Raw genomic sequence first — 9,435 nt, forward strand, 5'->3', positions numbered from 1 at the left:
AATTAGCAGTAGCCTTGAGGGGTAAAAAGGTAACACATCTGTGGTCGACATGCTATGCTACGACGCCGACGCACATGATAAGATGGCGCCGACAGAGAGGGCTGCTTCGCTTCTAGTTCTTAGGAAACTTTGCTTGCTAGATATTACTTGTTAGATATTGCGGCACTGTCTGAACTAGAAGCACTAGCATTTCGCTACACTCGCAGTAACATGCTAAGCACCTGTATGTGACAAATAACATTTGATTTGAGACGAGTGGCGGGCTCATCATATCTGTCTCTTTAACGCTTTCACACACAGACAAAAGAAAGTGTTGACAAAGGGGGCTAGATAGAAGGGGAGGGCTTGTGATGTTGTAGGCCAACGTGTTTTAGTCTAGAGAGCATGTGTCAACATCAGTCCCCCCCCCCCCCCCCCAGGGTGTGCACATTTTAATTTCCGTCTCACACCAACACGTCTGATTCAACACTCAATGGGCTTCATGACAAGTTGAATCTGTTGGAGCGGAGTTAGAACAAAACAAAAAAAGTGCAGGTCCCTTGGCGTGACTGGAGCTGAGAAACACTTCTCTGGAGTGGAGTTGGGGCGGGGGAGGGCGCTTCTTACCACATAGCTCCTTTTACCACTCAACCTCTGACCGCGCTTCAGTTTCACGGCGTGCTCTTATCTAAAAGCTTATCTGCAGCTCGCTCCGCGGAGCCGTCGGTGCCTGGAATTCCAGCTATCCCTCAGGCCGAGACAGAAACAACAGAGAGATTAAGAGCAAAAAGTCACTGGGAGTTTAGCTCTGGAAGTGAGAGGCTGGAACGTGAACTAGTGATTCCCAACTACGCCAATGGAAATGTAAAAAAAAAAATGGAGTCTTCAACTGGCCAAAGCGAGAATCTAGCCTACTTCCACACCCTTGAATGAATTTAGCTAACCGTCAACACAGCTAGTTGGTATCAACTAGGCTATTTCTCTGACGTGACTGCCCACTTCATTTCACCACACACACACAGGCCAAACTAGCCTGAAGCAGTCCACTTCCAAGCACTCAGGGGAAAACAGGCAGTAAACAAAATGAATAAATGAACACTTACCTACATCTGGTAAACACACAGGTGTTGACTTCAGAGTGGGTGGCGTGCATGTGTGTGTATGCATGTGTGCCAGGTACACACACACACACACACACACACACACACACACACACACACACACACACCCTGAGGGCAAAGCGGCGCTGTTGACCTCCTTTAAATGAGCCTTTCTTCGCCTAACAGGGAGGGGTGAGCGCTGGTCTCCCATTTATGTCGCCACACCACACCTGATTTATAGTATCGCTGGCGGCCATGCTTTCCCTGGGCAAGTGGCTCTCTTAAAGGGCCGGCAGAGCATTCTATTCTTCTTATTTACAGGCAGGCAAATTAATTATTTAAATTCCCCTCTGTAAACAGAACAGATCTGATGAGAGGGACAGTGCCAAGGCAGATACTGCATTGCAGGGAGAGGAGAGGATAGGAGCAATAGAGACAGAAGGCGAAGAAACAAACAATTATAATGTGAGCCCACCACACCATTAACACGAATCACAACAATAAAAAGCCTGTGTGCTTATTGTCAACTATTCCTAGTTAAATCTTCCCCACAACGGAGAGAGGGTAAGCTTATATTAAACCTAGGAATGGACACACACACAAAGGCCTTTTTAGCTAAGTATGTTGCCTATATGTGCATAGTGCACACCTATAGATGCACACACGCAAATTGTGTGCTGCACCAACAAAAAGACACATATTTTGCTTTGCTCAGTGTGCCGCTTCCTCTCCCACTGTGGTTTTCATTAAACAAGCCTGAAGAGGCTGACAGACTCCACTGAGCAGTACAAACAACCACTAGGCTCCTGCATCCTTTAGAAAATACCATTGTCAACACTAACAGTATTCTACCAACAATATTCCATTTTCATGAAGGCCCACGTGCACAGTTTTGGAAATCCAGGAATTTATTTTGCATTCATTAAAAATGAATTTCCTGAATTCAACTTGAACGTCACCAACAACCATGCTATGCGAAACCCTGGGTCTTGTTCATTAGGCACCAAATGGAATTAAATGGGGGGGGGGGGGGGGCCTACCTGGACCTGTCCAATAAGAAAGCTCAGTTCTGTTTTCGGGTTTCAAAACAAGTGTACCGCAGTTGGGCGACTGCTTGACATCTGGACAGTGGCATTGACCAGCGACTTTCTGATTGATACACTTCCTGGACGGCTCCATTGACTGTCCCCTCAGCGGAGGACGAAGGGAAACGTTTGTCGTTCGGCGCTTGGTGGACCAATAGGTGCCTGGGTCAGCCTTCCCCTTGGATTATTTCCCAGTAAACGCCCCCGTTGCATCAAAACTGTCAATTGAAATCAACTGTCAACAGAAGCCAAATTCTTTTCTCTAGGCAGGGAGGGCAATACACCGTAGCTGCAATGGTGGGTGAAACACTGGTCTTGGTCAGCTGGTTATCCATCCTGGGGTTTGTTCAAGAAGATGCGACGTTACAGAACGTTCCGATAGAAATGCATTGTGTGGTAGAACGGATACAATGACGCGGTCTGGTGCACTGGCACCATGACTGCACACTGCCGATTAAATTCAAGGTCATTCCCATCGAACAGTTAGTCACTCAGTCTGTCAGTATGCCTGACAGGCCTTGGGAGGTTTTGTATTGGACAGAGTTCTATTTCTATATTAGTCGTGTAAAAAGGCTTATTTCTCACGTGTTTTCAGGGCCCTCAGACAAGCCCCTTCACTGCTGGCCTCTTTGGTGCTTTTTAATATCACTGCTGCGCCCTAGCCCAGGGGCAGCAGGGAACCCCAGAGAGACAGTCACAATGTTCAAAAAGAGAGGGAAAGAGATGGAAAGATGGAAGGAAGGGTGGTTATAACGTTGAGAGACAGAGAGAGAGTAACTACAGGGGGACAGGCCAGGGAGGGAAGCAAAAGGAGAATGAGAGGAGGGGAGGAACAGAGAGAGGAGGAAGAGAAAGGGAAAAAGCGAGGGGGGGGAAATATGAGAGGAAGAAACAAAAATGACAACCCATCTCCACTGGTACGTATATGGAAAGAAGATATTCCATTACGCTCCATTGAGAAAGCCCTCAATCATCTTCAAGGGGAAATTAAACCACTCGCATGGCATCCCGCTGCCTCCCTCTGACAAACTCACATTGGTAAGAGGTCTCCTTTTACACTCGCACTAAACGCTTCCTCCTTGAGAGAGCCAAGAGTGAGCCAAAACAGAGCAGCCTGGGCTGGCATGCCAGGAATATCGCAGATACCACGGCGGATTGGACCGGAACAGCGGTGGATGTGTCCTAATGAGCCGAAACCAACAATTAACAGAAGTCAGAACGGAGCGAGGGGAAGCGGAGATTCCGAAATGTGGGAAGGGTGCCAGGGTGTCGGAACTCGGGAATGGCTCCGATGATGGAAGCAGGGGCACTCCTCGGCGGGAGAAAACACACGCAGCCCTGACAGGAGGAAAGAAAATGAGAGAGGGAGAAGAAAGGAGGAGTGACAGCGGAAGAGAGAGGAGGGAAAGCGACAGTGGGAGAATGAGAGGAGGAGAGAGAAAGAAACAGCAGGAGAGAGAGAGCGAGAGAATACCTCAGGATGAGGTTGTCACACCGGTTTAAAATGTTTGCCAGTCAAGGGGGCTGTTAATGTGGCGGTCTTCTGCCAAGTCCACTCACACACACAGGAGACGCACACAAACGTAAGACTCACACACACTACGCACATACACCGGAGGGAGGTACTGACTATCGAGTCACTTCATAAAGCCCGTTAGCCCTACAGAATCAAGTTAGACAGTAGGTCAACAGTAGGTTCTTCCTCATTCCTCAATTGGGGCGGCAATTAACCTAGTGGTTAGAGCGTTGGACTAGTAACCGGAAGGTTGCAAGATCGAATCCCCCGAGCTGACAAGGTGAAAATCTGTCGTTCTGCCCCTGAACAAGGCAGTTAAACCCACTGTTCCTAGGCCATCATTGAAAATAAGAATTTGTTCTTAACCGACTTGCCTAGTTAAAAAAAAGGTAAAAATAAATATTCCTTCCAGTTGATATCAACACTTGATCAGTGAATGGCCAGCCCTAGCATAGTTCAGGATAGTAGGAGAGCTACAAAATAATTTGACTTCATTACCGGTCTATGGAGAGTATTGCTTGTAGTTTTCTGGCAGAGTTATTTGCAACGCCATACTGGAAACGCAAAAGTTTAACGACAAAACGTGAGGACCCACACTTAATCCATTGATGACAGAGCATGGAGTCACAATACAACAACACACAGAGACGTCCATATGGGCTACTGTTTTCTGTAATCGCTAAGAAGAAAGAAAAAAAAGCAATGTCTGGTAAGGTTTTTATCAAGCAAAACTTCAGGTTCAATTCACCTCAGAAGATGGTCTATCATCTTGGCATTAATCACAGTCAGATTAATCCCATACATTTGTTAGAAAACAAATGTCCTCGCTAGCTCGAAAAAAACCCCGGAAAGTATATTTTTAACTTACTTTACCGGTTGTCAGTGAGCATGGTCCTTTTGCAGGTAGGAATGCAAAACAATATAGCCACAGAAAAGTACAGTTGAATCAACTTTTCAAAGAGCCGGTAGTGCATTCAGATTTCTAACACTGAACCATGCAAGGAAGAATGTAAATAAGTGCACCAGCTCTGCAAGGATGCATATTCATCCTGTGTGCATGATTCAGGTGATATAAATCACCAGGTGATATAAATCATGGTTCAGTTGATAGAAATCTGAATGCACTACGGCTCTTTGAAAAGTTGATTTAAATCCTACTTTCCTGTGGATATATGGTCTCGCATTCATACCTGCAAAACCGCACGGACAGCCGTAAAGTAGGCCTAAGTATAAATATAACTGCCTTCAACATTCTGGCTTGTATTTTTTTTATTTAACCTTTATTTAACTGGGCGAGTCAGTCATCTACTTGTAGAGGTGGCGAGAGGAAACTTTCCCAATCCAAATGCTCATTTATGCCGGAGTCTTCAGGCTAGACATGCAGGTGAGTTTGAGGGCTGGAGATGAAGGATGGGCGAGGAAATTGGATTGAAAAGCACCAGCGTGCGAACGTCATTCCTACCAACTTGTCATTCAGCTACATTGTTGCCACTGGTCGCGCACTGATGCATTGTATCTACTTTGAATACAACTCTACAGAATTTAAACATTGCAGCCGCAATGATCTATGTAGACTAGGGCTACGACCCAATATCCCAGTGGATTCAGACACTTTAGGAGTAGCTAGAAGACCAACCGGTCTGTCATTCAGTGATTTACGAGCAGAAGCAAAGGCCAATCCGATGATTTAGGGACAGTCATATTCAACTAGTACCTCCTACTAAACAAACATTAGTCACGCTTGAGATCCTTCAACATTTACATGTGAATGGGTAGTCGTAGCCTTTAAAATTTTAGAAAAAGTTGTTGCGCAGCAACTCACTGCCTTCCTGAAGACAAACAATGTATACGAAACGCTTCAGTCTGGTTTTAGACCCCATCATAGCACTGAGACTGCACTTGTGAAGGTGGTAAATGACCTTTTAATGACGTCAGACCGAGGCTCTGCATCTGTCCTCATGCTCCTAGATCTTAGTGCCGCTTTTGATACCATCGATCACCACATTCTTTTGGAGAGATTGGAAACCCAAATTGGTCTACATGGACAAGTTCTGGCCTGGTTTAGATCTTATCTGTCGGAAAGATATCAGTTTGTCTCTGTGAATGGTTCGTCCTCTGACAAATCAATTGTAAATTTCGGTGTTCCTCAAGGTTCCGTTCTAGGACCACTATTGTTTTCACTATATATTTTACCTCTTGGGGATGTCATTCGAAAACATAATGTTAAATTTCACTGCTATGCGGACGACACACAGCTGTACATTTCAATGAAACATGGTGAAGCCCCAAAATTGCTCTCGCTAGAAGCCTGTGTTTCAGACATAAGGAAGTGGATGGCTGCAAATTTTCTACTTTTAAACTCGGACAAAACAGAGATGCTTGTCCTAGGTCCCAAGAAACAAAGAGATCTTCTGTTGAATCTGACAATTAATCTGGATGGTTGTACAGTCGTCTCAAATAAAACTGTGAAGGACCTCGGCGTTACTCTGGACCCTGATCTCTCTTTTGAAGAACATATCAAGACTGCTTCAAGGACAGCTTTTTTCCATCTACGTAACATTGCAAAAATCAGAAACTTTCTGTCCAAAAATGACGCAGAAAAATTAATCCATGCTTTTGTTACTTCTAGGCTCGACTACTGCAATGCTCTACTTTCCGGCTACCCGGATAAAGCACTAAACAAACTTCAGTTAGTGCTAAATACGGCTGCTAGAATCCTGACTAGAACCAAAAAATTTGATCATATTACTCCAGTGCTAGCTTCCCTACACTGGCTTCCTGTTAAGGCAAGGGCTGATTTCAAGGTTTTACTGCTAACCTACAAAGCATTACATGGGCTTGCTCCTACCTATCTTTCCGATTTGGTCCTGCCGTACATACCTACACGTACGCTACGGTCACAAGACGCAGGCCTCCTAATTGTCCCTAGAATTTCTAAGCAAACGGCTGGAGGTAGGGCTTTCTCCTATAGAGCTCCATTTTTATGGAATGGTCTGCCTACCCATGTGAGAGACGCAGACTCAGTCTCAACCTTTAAGTCTTTACTGAAGACTTATCTCTTCAGTAGGTCCTATGATTAAGTATAGTCTGGCCCAGGAGTGTGAAGGTGAACGGAAAGGCTGGAGCAACGAACCGCCCTTGCTGTCTCTGCCTTGTCGGTTCCCCTCTTCCCACTGGGATTCTCTGCCTCTAACCCTTTTACAGGGGCTGAGTCACTGACTTACTGGTGTTCTTCCATGCCGTCCATGGGAGGGGTGCGTCACTTGAGTAGGTTGAGCCACTGACGTGGTCTTCCTGTCTGGGTTGGCGCCCCCCCCTTGGGTTGTGCCGTGGCGGACATCTTTGTGGGCTATACTCGGCCTTGTCTTCGGACAGTAAGTTGGTGGTTGTAGATATCCCTCTAGTGGTGTGGGGGCTGTGCTTTGGCAAAGTGGGTGGGGTTATATCCTGCCTGTTTGGCCCTGTCCGGGGGTATCATCGGATGGGGCCACAGTGTCTTCTGATCCCTCCTGTCTCAGCCTCCAGTATTTATGCTGCAGTAGTTTATGTGTCGGGGGGCTAGGGTCAGTCTGTTACATCTGGAGTATTCTCTTGTCTTATCCGGTGTCCTGTGTGAATGTAAATATGCTCTCTCTAATTCTCTCTTTCTTTCTTTCTTTCTTTCTCTCGGAGGACCTGAGCCCTAGGACTACCTGGCATGATGACTCCTTGCTGTCCCCAGTCCACCTGGCCATGCTGCTGCTCCAGTTTCAACTGTTCTGCCTGCGGCTACGGAACCCTGACCTGTTCACCGGACGTGCTTGTTGCACCCTCGACAATTACTATGATTATTATTATTTGACCATGCTGGTCATTTACGAACATTTTAACATCTTGACCATGTTCTGTTATAATATCCACCCGGCACAGCCAGAAGAGGACTGGCCACCCCTCATAGCCTGGTTCCTCTCTAGGTTTCTTCCTAGGTTTTTGGCCTTTCTCAGGAGTTTTTCCTAGGGAGTTTTTCCCAGCCACCGTGCTTCTTTCACATGCATTGCTTGCTGTTTGGGGTTTTAGGCTGGGTTTCTGTACAGCACTTTGAGATTTCAGCTGATGTACGAAGGGCTATATAAATAAATTTGATTTGATTTGATTTGATTTAACCACCAAGCCAATGTCTGTTGCCTAAATTGTAAACTGAGGGCAAAGGCCAACGGGCAAGACAAATCAGCCTACAACATATTTAAATAATACATTCAAATTCGGTCAGGCTTTTTAATTGGTGAATGCTATATGTTGAGGAGGAGGGTGGGTCATGTGTAATTTGCGCACCAGAATTATACTGAAAAAAAAACTATTAAAGAAAAATCAAATAGTATTTGAGTGCATATTCAATAGACGACAGCCAATGCGTAGACCAACACACCCACCGACAACCCTCAACCTTCTATTACCACTCAATGGGGAATTACAATTGCTGTTGAATAACAAAGCCTACAAATTGCCACTCATTCCTTAGCAGATTAACGCTCTTTTAACACACCATGGAGCACCATTTCTAATTATTTTAGAGCCAATAGGGGAATCGATTTTTTTTTTTTTTACAAAGCTGCACTAGGTCCCTTGAGATATGCTTACATTCCCTTCTGTCCATTTAATAGCGTAGAACTACCAAGAAATAGCCCTATTAAATAACCCCAATATGTGAGAGCATGCAACGATTTTCAATGTAAAGCCATGCATGAACCACATGCCACCCTCCCCAGTGTCCCCACTCACCGCCCAAGACAATTTTCCAGGCGACAGTGTCTGTCAGTGAATGGCTATAATTATATAGTCTATGGAGGCATTCCTTCTCAAAAAAGCAATGCAACAGCAATGAGGTAACCAATAGTTTGCTTTTCCATTCACCGTTGAACTATAGGTCCTTGCCCATGTTTTTTTTTTTTTTCCGAATAGAAAAAAATATTGACATAAGGATGTTAGGATAGGATGTAGCCTATAATAAAAACCCTGCGTGAACAGCAATAAAATAGGCTAGAGTACAATAAGTCTTGAGACGGAAGCTTGAATTCGGCTTCTGCACAGTTAATTCAAGTAGTCTATCTGCTTGTAGAACAGCGAAGGGATACATCCACACACTGAACCCACACAACCCTGGCCAACGCTCCGATATCCGCAGTTTTCCACGGTGACTTCGGTGTTGATTAACTCTTTAACTGATTGAATTACATAGAAAAACTGTTGGACAAGCATTCCAAGACTGTTTGTGAAGGAGTTCAAATCACAGGTAAATAAATGGTATTGCGCTTAGGTAACAACAACAACAAAAAAGGACTGGTTGCTTGCCTCATACGAGGACTATGTTTTGAAATCACAAGCTCCATAAACTCCTCAGACGCTACGCAGAGGTCCTCCTACCAGAAAGGAGACAAAAAAAAAACATCCGATACCAAACTCGCAACATGGGGAGCGAAAACACCCAAATGTTTCAAACCAAAATAAACCGTTTATCTCGTTCAAAGAACGCACCAAACTCCTCTGGGTACTTACAAATTCAAGTGATCATTGGGTAAGATATCCTAGCCGATGTGGTTAAAATCCAAAACTTGAGGACATTTCCACTCTTGTCACGGTGTACTAGCGTGCTCACCACTGCGGCTCCCCTTCGTGTGAATGAAGAGGAATGCAGATCGAGGCTTCAAGAGAGAAAAGCCTGCCTCGATGTGTCTGGCAATGTGAGCGAGCGGGGCGAGAGCGAGGGCTGCCTCAATAC

The 9,435-nt window shown here is 45.3% G+C and overlaps 1 protein-coding gene across 1 annotated transcript in view; it reads right to left on the bottom strand.

Moving 5' to 3' along the window:
• LOC115147826 (plexin-A1-like) overlaps positions 1–9,432 on the bottom strand; it is a 62,411-nt gene extending 52,979 nt beyond the window's left edge. Inside the window, exon 1 of the mRNA XM_029690106.1 lies at positions 9,213–9,432. The gene's annotated coding sequence lies outside the window, so the exon portion shown is untranslated. The remainder of the gene's footprint in view (positions 1–9,212) is intronic.
• Between the last annotated feature and the right edge of the window lie 3 nt (positions 9,433–9,435).

The sequence above is a fragment of the Salmo trutta genome, chromosome 14 (assembly GCF_901001165.1).
Source record: "Salmo trutta chromosome 14, fSalTru1.1, whole genome shotgun sequence".
NCBI classification, from domain to species: domain Eukaryota; kingdom Metazoa; phylum Chordata; class Actinopteri; order Salmoniformes; family Salmonidae; genus Salmo; species Salmo trutta.